This window comes from Hemiscyllium ocellatum (assembly GCF_020745735.1).
Source record: "Hemiscyllium ocellatum isolate sHemOce1 chromosome 27 unlocalized genomic scaffold, sHemOce1.pat.X.cur. SUPER_27_unloc_20, whole genome shotgun sequence".
Taxonomy (NCBI): domain Eukaryota; kingdom Metazoa; phylum Chordata; class Chondrichthyes; order Orectolobiformes; family Hemiscylliidae; genus Hemiscyllium; species Hemiscyllium ocellatum.
The window spans coordinates 551,183-567,554 of NW_026867488.1; the positions used below are offsets into that span (position 1 = coordinate 551,183).

The 16,372-nt window shown below is 46.8% G+C and overlaps 2 non-coding genes across 2 annotated transcripts; one reads left to right on the forward strand and one right to left on the reverse strand.

Annotated features, from left to right (window-relative positions):
- Window positions 1-1,456: 1,456 nt before the first annotated feature.
- trnan-guu (transfer RNA asparagine (anticodon GUU)) lies at window positions 1,457-1,530 on the reverse strand. Its single transcript has one exon. It is a non-coding gene; the product is annotated as a tRNA-Asn (tRNA).
- Window positions 1,531-5,102: 3,572 nt separating this feature from the next.
- trnae-uuc (transfer RNA glutamic acid (anticodon UUC)) lies at window positions 5,103-5,174 on the forward strand. The gene has a single exon. It is a non-coding gene; the product is annotated as a tRNA-Glu (tRNA).
- Window positions 5,175-16,372: the final 11,198 nt, after the last annotated feature.

The following is a 16,372-nucleotide window of genomic DNA, read 5'->3' on the forward strand; positions in this document are numbered from 1 at the left end:
TAAAATCATGATGGATACGGATGAGGTGAACTACAGGTGTCCTTTCCCTCAGCTGGGGGTTTCAAGAACAGGGAAGCAAATATTTTGAGGTGAGTAGAGAAATATTTTATAAAGACAGGACATGGATTTTTTTAAGAGAGTGGTCTGAGTGCAGAATGAATGTCCAGAGGAAGTCATAGAGTCATAGAGATGTACAGCACAGAAACAGACTGTTTGGTCCAACTTGTCCATGCCGACCAACTATCCCAACCCAATCTAGTCCCACCTGACAGCGCGCGGCCCAACATCCCTCCAAACCCTTTCTATGCATATACCTCACCAAATGCCTTTTAAATGTTGCAATCGTACTGGACTTCACCAATTCCTCTGGCAGTTCATTCAATAAACGTACCATCCTCTGCGTGAAGAAGTTGTCCCTTAGATCTCTTTTGTATCTTTTCCCTCTAACGCTAAACCCATGCTCTCTCGTTCTGGATTCCGCCACCCCAAGGAAAAGACTATGTCTATTTATCCTACCCGTGCCCCTCATGATATTATACATGCACAGTTACAACGTTTAAAAGATATTTGGATAAGTACATGAATATGAAAGGTTCGAACGTTTATGGGCCAAACACTGGTAGGTGGGACGAACTTTGTGGGCGGCACGGTGGCACAGTGGTTAGCACTGCTGCCTCACAGCGCCTGAGACCCGGGTTCAATTCCTGACTCAGGCGACTGACTGTGTGGAGTTTGCACGTTCTCCCCGTGTCAGCGTGGGTTTCCTCCGGGTGCTCCGGTTTCCTCCCACAGTCCAAAGATGTGCGGGTCAGGTGAATTGGCCATGCTAAATTGCCCGTAGTGTTAGGTAAGGGGTAAATGTAAGGGTATGGGTGGGTTTCGCTTCGGCGGGTCGGTGTGGACTTGTTGGGCCGAAGGGCCTGTTTCCACACTGTAAGTCTAATCTAATCTAAAAAAAAACTTAGTTTGATAATATACTCAGCATGGACAAGTTGGATGAAGGGTCTGTTCAGTTTTGTCTGACTCTGTGACTGATCTGTACTGGTCTTAAAACCATTTTCTTACCTCCCCCAACAACCATCCACTTCTTTGTTGTTCAAAACTCAGATGAACTTTGCCTTTAATATGTTCAATGACCCCACCTCTGACCTCAATTCCTCTTCGTAATTTACCACTTGCCTTGCTCATTGCCTGCTGCATCTGCCCGACAACTGTCATTGACTGGTGTGGAGGGACTCTGAGACCCCTTTGTACATCCATACATCATTCCTGAAGAAGGGCCTGTACCCGAAATGTTCACTGTCCTGCTCCTCAGATGCTGCCTGACCTATGAAAAATATGGCTTTTCCAGTGCCATATTTTTCGACTTTCACCTCTGGTCCTCACTTTCTCCAAATTCCAATATATCACCATTTAAACAATGCACTGATTTTTTAAAAAAAAAAAGCAGGCACTCCGTCCCTGGGTGGTCTCGAACCACCAACCTTCCGGTTAACAGCCGAACGCGCTGACCAATTGCGCCACAGAGACTAGTTGCAGCACCAGCCGCACACTCTCTTCGAGGAAGCTACTATTCAATTCATAATTCAACCTGCCCCGCCCAGAATTACCATTGTCTTCTATCAGTTTTACTTTTCCTTAATAAAGCCTTGGACATTCATTGTGGAGACCTGGGGACAGTCTGATCCCACCATCTGCAGGCACATCCATGTCACGAGGAACGAGCCCTCCTACACCGGGGTCATCGCCCTCCGAGCCTTTCAGTGTTTTGCCTCTTCCCGAATTTTCTCATTGGCCCCGAGCCACATTGCGGCACTGCACTTGCCATGTGTTTGCCAGTTGAGACACAGACCTGGACCAACTTCGGGAAGAGGCAAATCACTGAGTTCTGAACAAAAACCGTAGCACACTCAAAACGTCGGCTCTGTTTACCTTTCCACAGATGCTGCTCGACCCGTTGGCTTTCTGCAGTATTCGCTGTGCTTGTTCTACACAAATGCTGCTTTCCATGAAAGAACTTCAAACCCTGTCCTCTGGTAACTGACCCTGGTCAGTGGTAATAGGTTCTTCTGATCATTAACCTGCCCAGTCCCACCACTTCTTCTCCCATCATTACCAACAGCCCCTAGAAATCTCCAGTTAACCTTCTTTGCTCCAAAGAGAACATTCCCAAATTGGGAATGTCTCCACAAAATGTAAACTCCTCATCCCTGGACATGATGCAAGTGTTACAATAGGGAAGAGGTTTTGGCAAAATATTGTCAGTTAGCAGGTGGAATAATTTTCAGGAAGTAAAACAGAAATCCCAGTCTCCAGCTTTGTGAACCTTTAGAAACTCTGGGAAGTGGAATTAGAGGAGAATGAAGGATGAACTGTCCGACTGAGCAGAGACAGTCCAGACACCGTCCCCTTGTTTAAGAGGCCGGGAGATTGACTCTGATATTCTCGGGACATGAACTGATCTGAGACATTGAAAGAATTCTCTGCACTTCAGGAATTCAAACCCCTTCACAGCTGGGGGTCAATGAGAAAATTCGGTAAGAGGCAAAACACTGAAAGGCTCGGAGGGCGATGGCCCCGGTGTAGGCGGGCTAGTTCCTCGTGACATGGATGTGCCTGCAGATGGTGGGATCAGACTATCCCCGGTGTCTTCACAATGAATGTCCAAGGCTTTATTATGGAAAAGTAAAACTGTTAGAAGACAATGGCAATTCTGGGCGGGGCAGGCTGAATTATGAATTAAATAGTAGCTTCCTCAAAGAGACTGCGGGGCTGGTGCCCCGTCCTGTCTCTGTGGCTCCATAAGTCCGCGCATTCGCCTATTAATCGCAAGGCTGATGGTTCGAGAGCTGGAGTGTTTGTTTTTCTCGCTCCTACCGCTGCGAATTTCGCTTTTTTAATGGTGTCAGGAAAATGTTTCCCAAACGGAAATCTTCTCCACTGAGGAAGCACAAAGGGGTTTCTGAATTGATTGAATTTCTAACGTAAATTTCTAACGGATGCTGAGACAGAAAGAGAAACTGCTGGAGAAACTCAGCAGGATTGGCTGGACCTGAAGAAGGAACAAAAAGTTCTGAAATGTTGTCTCTGATTCTCTTTCCACAGATGCTCCCTGGCCTGCTGAGTTGCTTCTGCAATTTCTGTTTTTGTGTTTAACTGAACGTCCATTTCATCTTTTGGGATGAAACACACAGACTCGCCATTTGCAGATATTTAACCCTTTTGAAACCTGTGAAGTGATTGGATTCAAACAAACTCTGCAATGATTCACTCTTTCTCAACTCCACAGGCAGAGAGACCTGGGAAATGAAGCTGTCAGTGTGGTTCTATATTCGTGGGCCGAGTGGTTAATGCGATGGACTTGAAATCCATTGCGGTTTCCCCACGCAGGTGTGAACCCTGCCGACTACAGTTGAGAAACGTCGTCAAAAGGAAAGAGAGATTGCTCCACGGTTTTTTTAAAGATGCAAATCAGTGGAGGGGTTGAAATATTTCAATCACATTGGGGCTGGTCAGGAATCAGCAACCCACCGCCTGTCAGGGTGGAACAAGCAGATACCCACAGAGCTGCTTTTGAGGCTATGAGCCAAGTTTGGAAATGAGACGAGAGCAGTGAGGGGCGTGAAGTCGTGATCGAAATGAAGCAGGCACCTGAGGATTAATCTGTTTTATTTCCCAGTGAAAGATACTGCTTCACAAAGTTGGGACTATGGAAAGCATTCTGTTTGAAGCCGGCATTCGGTTTGAATTCCTGATCTGCAGGAACGAGACTCTTTTCACTGTCTCGCTTCAGTAAATGTCCCTGAGAACATCAGAGTCACGTCACAGCGCTGTCAGAGGAGGGGAAGCTGAAAGAGCTCCACACGCTGCTCATTCACACATTTCACTTTCCCCAAATCACTGCCCCAACCACTGCGGCTCCTGGGAGTGGAAAGGGAAGAAACACCAAAACACAGTCTCAGCTTTGTAAGTCTTCAGGAAATAAGAAAGCTGTTCATCCCTTTGGATCTTCTGTCCTGGCCTGACAGCGTTGATTTTAAATGGCTGTCCAGTCAGTGCCGATTCGTTTGGGCTGAAAAAATCTTCCTTATCTCATCCCAGCATTACTTGCCGCAGGGAACTGTGCGGCAGAGTTCATGTATATATTTCCTTGTATGGTATTTTGTAAATAACATTCGTTTGCTGGTTGTTTGCATCGGGTATTTCAGGTTCATGAGCCTCTGTTTAATGCTGAGAGGGTTGAGTTGTCTGGACATCATTTCACAGATGTATTTAATGTAAGGTAATGTGCTAGGGTTTCTGCAGACGTTGTGTCAGTTTGTTGAAGTGAAATCGGCACACTGGGTTTATTGGGTAGGCAAAAGTGAGGACTGGAGATGCTGGAAACCAGAGTTTAGATCAGAGTGGTGCTGGAAAAGCACAGCAGGTCAGACAGCTTCCGAGGAACAGGAAAATCGACGTTCCGGGCGAAATCCCTTCATCAGGAATAGAGGCAGGACGCTTCCAGGGATGGCGAGATAAATTGGGGGGTGCTGGGCCGAAGGTAGCAAAGAGCACAATAGGTGAATGGGGGTGGGGGTGGGGGTGACAGATCAGAGAGGAGGGTGGAGCGGATAGGTGGGAAGCGAGATTGGCAGGTAGGACAGGTCATGAGGACAGCGCTGAGCTGTAAGGTTGGAACTGAAGTAAGGTGGGGGGGGGGAATGACGAAACTGGTGATGTCTATATTGATGTCCTGGGGTTGAATTTATCCGAGACGGAAGATGGGGCGTTCTTCCTCCAGGCATCGGGTGGGGATGGAGCGGCGATGAAGGAGGCCCAGGACCTGCATGTCCTCGGCAGAGTGGGGAGGGGGGGGGGGGTGAAATGTTGGACCATAGGGCGATGGGGTTGATTGTTGCGGGTAGACTGTGGATGTTCCCTCAAGCGCTGTGACTTGACTCTGGGAGGAGTCTCCAGTCTTCCCCGTGTAGAGGGGACCGCATCGGGAGCAATGGATACAAGAAATGACATTGGTGGAAGCCTTCTCACAACCGTGGCCCGGGTTCGATTTTCGGACAGAAAAGCAATCTTCAGTAGAGCTGTCGGCCAGCATCCGTATATCCCTGGTGGTCTAGTGGTTAGGATTCGGCGCTTTCACCGCTGTGGCCCGGGTTCAATTCCCGGTCAGGGAAACAAGTTTCAGTTGATTCTTTGGCTACCCATTGTCCTGAAATGCGCTGTTCAATTACTTATTGGTTTTGGCAGTTGCTGGGTGCTGCCGTGTGTCATGGCTCTTTGAAATAGTGTCCTGATTCAGTTTGTTTGTATGTGGAGGGGTGATTGATTCTGTAGCTAAGTACTTCGTTCGCGTGCGCTGTTTTCCTGTAGACGCTGTTTTGAATTTACCATTGACTGATCGTTCTAGTTTGACATCTAGAAACGGTACTTTGTTGTTGTTCTCCTCTTTTGTGACTTTTATGCCAGTAAGGAGATTGTTGATGGTGTTGTAAGTTTCCTCTAATTTGTTTCATTTTTTCATGACAAAAGTGTCATCACTGTAGCGGACCCAAAGTTTGGGTTGGGTCGTTGGAAGGACTGTTTGTTCGAGTCTGCATTATTGCTTCTGCTCCGAATCCTGATACTGGTGGTTTATTGGTTATTTTCTTTATTTGTTTAAAGGGCTTGTTACTGAATAGGAAGTGGGAGGAAAGGCACAGCTCCACGAGCTTGACAGTGTTATCTTTGCTTATGAAGTTGGTGCTGTGTTTGTGTCTTTGGTTCTTCGAGTAGTGTCTTCAGTTTTCTTTGGCCGCATTGATGTTAATGGATGTGAACAGGGCTGTTTTGTCAAAGGATAGCATTATTCCATCCTCTTCTATCTTAGGGTCTTTGATGTTCAGGAATTCTTGGATGGAGTAAATGGAGTGGCGTGAATCTTTGACTTGCTGTTTTAGTCTTCAGTGTAGGCCTTTGAATAGTCCGTATATTGGTGTTCCAAGTGGTGAGACTATGGCCTGAGGTGGGGCTCCTGGTTTGAAGAGGAGAAGAACAACAACAAAGTGCTATTCTTAGATGTCACAGTAGAGCGAACAGTCAATGGGGAACTTCAAACTAGCGTCTACAGAAAAACAACACAGACAAACCAAATTCTTAACTACAGAAGCAATCATCCCAACACCCACAAACGAAGCTGCATCAGGACATTATTTCAACGAGCCACTACACACTGCAGCACAGAGAAATTAGGAAGAGTACAGGAGAAATACGTATATAGTGTATTTAAGGAGAACGGGTACCCAATAAACCCAGTCCGCCGATTTCTCAGTGATGTTTCCAAGCTGACTCTCAAAACGTCGGTTTGTCCTCCATTCTTTCCTGTTTGTTTTTGTGGGTTTTGAGAACTTTCCCAATCCTCTGACTGAGTATTGGAGTTGGGAAGTTATGTTGTGGCTGGACAGGACATTGGTTAGACCACTTTGGGAATATTGTGTGCAATTCTGGTCTTCCTCCTATCAGAAGGATATTGTGAAATTTGAAAGGGTTCTGAAGCATCAATGGGTCCACAGAGGTGAAGAGTCCCTTCTGCTGCCCTGAGTGTGGGAAGGCCTTCAATGATTCCTCTGCCCTGCTGACGCACCAGTTGGTCCACACCGGGGAAGGCTGTTCTCCGGCCCCAAGTGCGAGATGGCCTTCAGCAGGTGATCCCACCTGCTGAGACACCAATGGGTCCACAACGAGGAGAGGCCGTTCTTCTGCCCCGAGTGCAGGAAGGGCTTTGCTCTTTCCTCCGACCCATTGACATTGGTCAGATGTCGTTCAGTTGCCCTCAGTACAGGAAGACTTTCAGCAATTCCATGGCCCTGTTGAGGCACCAGTGCGTCCACACCGTGGACAAGCCGTTCTCCTGCCCCGAATGTGGGAAGGGATTTGCCCGCTCCTCCACACTGCTGAAGCACCAGCTGATCCACACATGGTGGGAGGGAGGGTGGGGTGGGGAGGCCATTCTGCTGCCCTGAGTGCGGGAAGGCCTTCAGCAATTCCTCCTCCCTGCTGAAGCATCAGTGTGTCCACACTGTGGAGATGCCCTTCAGTTGCCCGAGTGTGGGAAGAGGTTCATGTTTTCCTGCAACTTGCAGAAGCACCTGAGCGGGCACCAGCGCTCCCAGCAATCAGATCCCACCGGTGACGCTGCCTTGGGGCACCCCCCAGGACTGAATCTCCTGCCAGCTCTGACACTGGGTGCAGTGGGAGAGTAGGTGGGCTGTTTTTGTTTTCTGATGGACTGCAATTGCCTCCCCCACCCCCCACAGCCACAACCCCATGGTGGCTCAGGGTGTGCACTGCTGCCTCATGACACCAGGAACCCAGGAATAATTCCACCCTTGGGGATCTGTGCGCAATTTATGGAGGGTAGGAAAATGGATCTGAGTCGGTTAGTCTTTGGAAGATCAATGCAGATGTGTTGGGCTGAAGGACCTGTTTCCACATTGTAGGAGTTCTACGATCCTCTGAGCTTTGCTTTCAGTGGACACTGCTGCTCATTGAGCCAGGGATGTACATTACCAATGAAATGATCCAGAGAATCCTAAGAGTGCAAGACCATTGGAGCAGAAGTTAGCCCATTTGGCCCGTTGAGTCAACTCTGCCATTCGTTAGTGACAAAAGTAGTGCAGATGAGATTAGCTACAGTGTGGAAACAGGCCATTCGTCCCAACAAGTCCACACCAACCCTCCGAAGAGTAACCCATCCAGACCCATTTCTCTCTTACTAATGTACCTAACTCTATGGGCAATTAAGCATGGCCCATCCACATGACCTGCACATCTTTGGTTTATGGAAGAAAACAGGACCAGCCAAAGAAAAGCCACGCAGACACTGGGAGAATGTGCGAACTCCTCACAGACAGTCACCCAAGGCTGAAAACAAACCTGGGTCCCCGGTGCTGTGAGGCTGCAGTTGTAACCACTGAGCCACGACATATTGCAACCCGAAGTAGGCAAACAGGAGGTTGGGAGAATACAGCAAGCCAGGCAGCACCAGGATGTGGAGTAGTCAGCGTTTTGGGCATTAACCCTTCTTCAGGACTGAAACGTTGACTTCTCTATGAGAAATGACTTACGGGAATGTTGCTGGGGGTTGGAGGGTTTGAGCTACAGGGAGAGGCTGAATAGGCTGGGGCTGTTTTCACTGGAGCATCGGAGGCAGAGGAGTGACCTAATAGAGGTTACAAAATTATGAGGGGCATGGACAGTGTAATAAACAAGGTCCTTTCCCTGGGATGGGGGAGTCCAGAACCAGAGAGCAGACATTTAGGGTGAAAGGCGAAATTAAAGGGACAACTTCTTCATGCAGAGGGTGGTACATATATGAAATGAGCTGCCAGAGTATATGGGTCAGGTGCTGTCAAATGGGACTAGATTAATTTAGGGTATTCAGGTCAGTATGGACAAGTTGGACCAAAGGGTTTGTTTCCATGCTGTACGTGTCTCTGACTACTAGTCCTGATGTAAGTTTAAAATAGAGTCCAAGTAACATTGAATTTTTCAGTCTTGTTGAGCTCACCTCCTGAAAAGTTTCAAATGACTCCCTCCGAACGATACTGTTTAAAAATGCTGAGTTGGACAAAGTATCCCATCAAGTTCAACACGAACCCAGAGTTGAAGAAGTCAGAAGTCAGAACATCAAGGGGACCAAACCTGATCACAATATTCCAGGTGCAGCCTCATCAACGTCCTGTATAACTACAACATAACTTGCCAACATCTAAACTCAATTCCCTAACTGATGAAGGCCGGTGTGCTGAAACCTTTCCTCACTGCCTTGTGTACTGGTGTTGTCAGAGATATAGGACCTACTTTAAACTGATCCACAATCCAGCTGCTGGGTGCTCAGAAGCAGAGTAGTGCAGCGGGAGTGTGCTGGGCAGATAACCCAGAGGTCGATGGGTCAAAACCCTGTGATGCTGTTGCTCAATGTCTCCATAAGCTGCTTTCATTTGCAAAGGTGCTCTGTTCTGTATCTTGCCTTTACACCTGCTTCCCAAGGATTCTGCAGTGGCGGAGTGGCAGTGGCAGCAATCCCCCGGAGCTGGAGGAAGGCCCGAGCTCCAAGAAGCGGGGGGTAAGGCTGGAGGCTGGATTTGCTCAAGACTTTGTATCTATTAGCTCGTTTTAATGGAACCTACTGTATAGGGCTATGGTTTACATTAAAACCGGAGGATCATGTCAGAGTGTTTGTTTATATTTCGCAGTTTGTAGTTGGTAAAATACACTCCCTGGAGGAGCACCTTCTATGATGCTGCATTTCTTGCCTTCTGCCCTTCCCCCATTTCTTATCTCCCAGCTTGATTTTATTTTTTTTGGTCAAATTGAATTTCATATGAATCAGACTTGGTATTCACTGTGTGCTATTAATTTGTTTGTTCGAATACTGTAAGTCAAAATTAATGCTGTAATTTCATTTCTGATGTCAGAGTTTGACATTGAATGTGCAGGTGTGAATACCAGCAAGTTGTGGAAATAAATCAAGAACTTGTGGTTTTTAACAAAAAGAGCAGTTCACTGATATTCATGGCATCGTCTCATTTGGGTGTGATGATTCAAATCTGACCAACAAACCGTTTCATGCAGTCACCCAATTTAATTAAAGTTTTCTTTAATTTAGTTAAAGAAAATAACTCTGGCAGGCGAAGATCTATGCAATCTATTTATAAGATTATGTCCATTGCTCGCAATATGGTCTCATCCACATTGGGGAAACTGGATGCCAACTAGCAGAACGTTTCAGGGAACACCTCTGGGATACTGAAACTGAACGACCGACCGCCCTGTGCTGAACACTTTAACTCCCCCTCCCATTCCGCCAAGGACATGCAAGTTCTGGGCTTCCTCCACTGCCAAACTCTTGCTACACGACGCTTGTAGGAAAAACCCCTCATCTTCTGCCTTGGGACCATCCAACTACATGGGATCAATGTAGATTTAATCAGTTTCCTCATTTCCTCTCCCCCACTTGTCCCAGATCCATCCTTCGAATTCGACACCAACCTCTTGACCTGTCATACCTGTCCACCTTGTTTCTCACCTATTTGCTCCACCCTCATCTCTGACCTATCACCATCAATCCCTACCTCCATCTACCTATTGCACTCCCAGCTGCATTTCCCCAAGCCTCACTTCCTTCCCATTTATCCATCAGCCCTCCTGGGGCACCCTTTATTCCTGATGAAGAGCTTCCGCTCTAAGCCAAGACTGTGATGAAGCAACATCTTCAAAAAATAGGAAATAGCTCTCAAGTCAGATTTCATTTCGTCTTCTGTTTCCCAGTTCTTTCAGAAATAAGAAATGTCTTTTTCTTCCACTAGAAAATGATCTTTCACTTTGCGCTGTCTGAAGTGTTATGCCATACCATTACTTCAGCCACCTTTTAAGAATCCTTTCAACCTGTTTTTCTAACAATTGTGAAGGTGACCAAAAGCGAGCATTTCACTCCTCCTCAATGTCCCATTTCTCCTCCTATGAGCCATTTTGTCATGTTGTCTATGTTACAAGCAGCCGAGTGCACTTGGTTTCTGAATTGAAATTTGGCCATTGAAGTGAACAGGATTAATATTTATCGATGGCTAGCTGCATTTGCACTAACTGTAATTATCCACCAATACCATGTCTTTTGTTCCACCAAAACTGGAAACAATGATCTGTGTTTATATTGCAGTCGGATGTAGAAAATCATCCCAGCGATCTTCACGTTATTATAGTTTACTGAGGCCATAACAGCAAAGTGTGGCAGTTTGATGTGACTAAAACTTGGATGGAAAGAATGTAGATTGATGAGAAGTCAAAATGGCAGAGTCTCTGGCCACAATCGATCTGTCTGGCTTGGTTATATGAGTGGCGGCTCTTCAAGAGCAACTTCCACTCCATCACTTCAACCAGCAAGAGCAGATAAGTGTGAAAACAACATTCCAACTGTGACATACACGCATTACTTCGATGTTATTGATAAAAATCCTGGAACTCGCTCCTGAACCTTTATTATAGACCACATCATATTTGTGAAGCAATTTAAGAGGCAGCTCACCACCACTTTTTCAAGGACAGTTTGGGAAGATTTGCTGGCAGAGCCAATGATATGCACATGATATTGGAGACAGTCTAATCGTATGGACAGGTGATTGGCTAACCAATGATACAGTCGGGGTCAGGGGCATGTTCAGGATTGGAACCTGTCACTAGCAGCGTGCCACAGGGATCAGTGCTGGGGCCAAAATTATTTACAATATGGATATGAATCACATATCTAAGTCAAGTGAATGTACTATTGCCAAGACTGCAGTAGAGACAGCTGATTGGAATGCAGGTGGTGAGGATGACATGGAGTGGGATATCGACAGGTTAAGCAAATGATGGAATAGAATGTGGGAAAATGAGGTTTTGCACTTTGCCTGAAGGAAAAGTGCTGGATGTTAAATGGAGAAATCTGCTGAATAGGAGGATTTGGAAGCTCGCATCCATGACCACTTCATCCAAGTTCAGTGAGTAATAGGGAAGGCAAATGGGATGTTGGTTTTTAAATGGAGTATAAAAGTAGGGAGGTTATAGCGAACCTAAATCAGACACCAATTAGGGCACAACTGAATACTGGGAAGAGTTTTGGGACTTTCAGCTAAGGAAAGATATACTGGCATTGGAGGCAGTCCAGAGAAGGTTGACCAGGATGATATCAGGGATGGAAATAATGTCATATGAGGAGAAATGAATAGGTTGGACCTGTTGTTAATAGAAGTTAGAAGATTTCGAGGTAACCATCTTGTCACAAACAAGATTCTGAGGAGACGTGACAGGCTAGATGTGGGAAAGTTTACCCTTGTGGGTGAGTTTAGAACCGAAGAAAATAACCTGCAAATAAGGGATTGCATGTTTAGGACAGCTGTTGAGCCTGGATTGTTAAGTGCATTCAAAACTAACATTTTTTTTAATCAGAAAGGGAATTGAGATTATGGGGAAACAGCGGGAAAGTGAAGTTGATGTTTACCAGAATAATAGTGGGAGACAAAGTGCCGACATCCCATGAATGAATAAAGGAAAATAGTCAGGAGAAAATTGTCACTGAAGTGAAGATTGTGATCTAGTGATAATGGTTGAGCAACCCAGAGATCTAGGTCTTCTGAGAACACAATTTCAAATCCCATCATGGCTGCTGGTGGAATTTATGTTCAACTAATAAAAAGATCTGGAAGTGAAAGTTTCTCTCGGTCCTGGCAACCAGGAAACAGTTAGTCACTAAAATAATGAATTGCAGATGTTGGAGATCAGCAATAAAAGGCAAAATTGCTGGGGAAACGCAGCAGGTCTGGCAGCATCTGTGGAGAGAAACCAGTTAATGTTTTGAATCCAGCCAAGTTTTGAAGGACCACCGGACTCAAAGCAGTAACACTGTTGTCTCTTCATAGATGCTACCAGAACTGTTGTGTTTCTCCAGAAACTGTCCTTTTTAAGGCAGGAAATCTACCATTCATGAACCCTGCATGCATGTATTAACGTGCGTGCGTGCACACACACACACACACACCGTGTGACTCCAGACCTACTATAATGTGGTTGACTCTCAACTGCCTTCTAGCATGTAGTCACAGTTACTCTGTCCAAGGGCCATGAGGGACAATGAGCAAATGTTGGATGTGCTCACAATCATCACATCCCACAAAATATTTTCTCATAACTGATAAAAAACATAGATTAATAAGGGACAGCCAAACCAAACTGCTATGGGAAAGTCATGCCCAACTAACCTGATTTGCTTGTAGTTATATTTTTTTAAATCCTCTTCACAGAGGACATTGATTACACCACTGTTGGAATACTGCAGGCAATTCTGGGCTCTCTGCTACAGGAAGGAGGTTGTGAACCTTGAAAGGGTTCAGAAAACATTTACAAGGATGCTGCCAGGGTTGGAAGGTTTGAGCTACAGGAAGAGGCTGAATCGACTGGGGTCATTTTCCCGGAAGTTTTGAATGGTGAGGGTTGACTTTATAGATGTTTATAAAATCATGAGGGCATGGATAGGGTAAATTGGAAGGATCTTTTCCCTGGGGAGGGCGAGTCCAGAACTAGATTGCATAGGTTTAAGTCATTGGCAAATGGAGTTTAATATAGCTAAGTATGAGGTCTTACATTTTATACAGTCAAATCAAGGTAGGATTTACATGGTGAATGGCAGGACCTTGAGTGTAGTTGAACAGAGGGATTTTGAAGTTCAGGTTTTGGCACACTGGACTTCATCAGTGATGGCATTCAGTATAAAATACCAAATTAGAGGAGAGATGTGCACCAAATATTAACGTCTACCAACAAGCAGCAAATCTGTTTCATATGCAGTATTTTGAACCAAGAGATCTAGGGTTGCGGGTATTAGCTCCTAGAAAATGGAGTCGTGGGTAGACAGAGTGGTGTAGAAGGCTTTTGGCATGTTTGCTTTCATTGGTCAGAGCATTGAGCACAGGAGTTGGGACGTCTTGTAGCAGCTGTCACACATGCCACACAACAATGATAGGCGTGGCTCTGAATATCTGGGGGAAGATTAGATTAGACCCACCCTCCTGTGTTTGGCTCATATGTACTTATCCAAATAATTTTAAACATTGTCACATTACCTGCATCCACCACTCCCTCTGATAGTTCATTCCCACACGAACCACCCTCAATGTAAAAAAGTTCCCCCTCCCTCACGTCCTTTTACAATCTTCTCCCTGTCATCTTAGAAATATACTCCCAAGTTTTGAACTTCCCTTCCCTTAGGGAAAAGACACTGGTTATTCACCTTATCTTTGTCCCTCATGACTTCATAAACCTCCATAATCTCCACCCTCAACCTTCTACACTCCAGTGAAAGGAAGTCCCAGCCTATGCCGTCTATAAATCATTCTGGCAATATCATAGTTTAAAAAGATGAGCTTTAAGAATCGACTGAAAGGGCAGTGAAGATTCAACCAGCTGACAGTGGATCTGAAATCATAAGTAGATCAGACCAGGTTCGGACAGCAGGAAACCAAATAAGATTTTACAACAAATCACAACGGTTTCATCATTAGACTCTTAATACCAGATTTATATTGAATTCAGATTCCAGCATCTGCCGTGGCAGGTTTTGAAACCAGGTCCCCAGAACATTACCTATGTGAATAGTCTGCTGACAATAAAGTCGGCCATCGCCTCCCCAGAACACATTGGCATATTGTGTTTAGAGGTAACAAAGGAGCAAGAGGTGTCAGAAGCTGCTAAGTTGTTGATATTACACAAGGGAACATCAGCACTCTCAGTAATGACACATACTGAAGTCAGTGTCCTGTATCAGAGGTAAGAGCTCGGGACGTTTCGGGCAAAAGCCCTTCATCAGGAATACAGGCAGAGTGCCTGAAGGAATACGAGCTAAATGAGAGGAGGGTGGGGGTGAGGAAAAATGAGCATAGAGTACAATAGGTGAGTGGGGGTGGGGATGAAGGAGTACAGAGGGTGGATGGGGGTGGGATGAAGATGATATGTCAGGGAGGACGAAGGAGTAGAGAGGTGAAAAGGAAGATAGGCAGGTAGGGCACGTCATGGAAGTTTGGACCTGGGGTGAGGTGGGGGAAGGGGAAATGAGGAAACTGTTGAAGCCCAAATTGATGCCCTAGGGTTGAAGTGTTCCAAGGCGGAAGTTGAGGCGTTCTTCCTCCAGGCGTTGGGTGGGTGAGGGAGCGACGGTGAAGGAGGCCCAGGACCTCCATGTCCTGGCAGAGTGTGAGGGAGAGTTGAAATGTTGGGCCACAGGGCGGTGTGGTTGATTCGTGCGAGTGCCCCAGTGATGCTCCTTCAAGCGCTTTGCCAGGAGGCGTCCAGTCTCCCCAATGTACAGGGGACCGCATCGGGAGCAACGGATACAATAAATGATATTGGTGGATGTGCAGGTAAAACTTTGATGAATGTGGAAGGCTCCTCTAGGGCCTTGGATGGAGGAGAGGGAGGAGATGTGGGCCCAGGGTTTGCAATTCCTGCCGTGGCAGGGGAAGATGCCAGGACAGGAGAGTGGATTATTGGGCGGCGTAGCCATGACCAGGTAGTCACGGAGGGAATGGTCTTTGTGGAAGGCGGAAAGGGGTGGAGAGGGAAATATATCTCTGGTGGTGGGGTCCGTTTGGAGGTGGCGGAAATGTCGTCGAGTAATTTGGTTTATGTGAAGCTTGGTAGGGTGGAAGATGTGCACATGGGGGAGTTCTGTCCTTGTTACGTTGGAGGGGTGGGGTCTGAGGGCGGAGGTGCGGGATGTGGACCAGACACGTTGGAGGGCACCTTTAACCACGTGGGGAGGGAAATTGCGGTCTTGAAAGAAGGAGGCCATCTGGTGTGTTCTGTATTGGAACTGGTCCTCCTGGAAGCAGATACGGTGGAGGTGGAGGAATTGGGAATACGAGATGGCATTTTTGCAGGAGGTAAGGTGGGAAGAGGTGTAATCCAGGTAGCTGTGGGAGTCGGTGGGTTTGTAAAAAATGTCGGTGTCAAGTCGGTCGACATTAATGGAGATGGAGAGGTCCAGGAAGGGGAGGGAGGTATCAGAGATGGTCCAGGTAAATTTAAGAGAGTGGAACGTGTTGGTAAAGTTGAAGAATTGCTCAATCTCCTCGCAAGAGCACGAGGTTGCGCCAATACAGTCATCAATGAAGCGGAGGAAGACATGGGGAGTGCTGCCGGTATAATTCCGGAAGATGGACTGTTCTATCTAGCCAACAAAGAGACAGGCATAGCTGGGGCCCATACGGGTGCCCATGGCTACCCCTTTGGTCTGGAGGAAGTTGGAGGATTCGAAGGAGAAATTGGTAAGTGTGAGGACCAGTTCAGCCAAATGAATGAGAGTGTCGGTGGAAGGGTACTGTTGGGGACGTCGGGATAGGAAGAAACGGAGGGCTTGGAGGCCCTGGTCATGGGGGATGGAGGTGTCGATGGACTGGATACCCATGGTGAAGATGAGGCTTTGGGGGCTGGGGAAACTGAAGTCTTGGAGGAAGTGGAGGGTATGGGTGGTGACTCGAACGTATGTGGGGTGTTCCTGGGCTGGGGGGATAGGACAGTGTCGAGGTAGGTATAGATGGGTTCAGTGGGGCAGGAGCATGCTGAGACAATGGGTCAGCCAGGCTGGTCAGGCTTGTGGATCTTGGAAAGGAGGTAGAACTGGGCAGTGCAGGGTTCCTGGGCTATGAGGTTGGAAGCTGTGGGTGGGAGATCTCCTGAGGTGATGAGGTTCTGTATGGTCTGGGCGATGATGGTTTGGTGATGGGGGTGGGGTCATGGTCGAGGGAGCGGTAGGAGGAGGTGTCCTCGAGTTGGCCTCTGGCTTCAGCGGTGTAGAGCTCAGTGC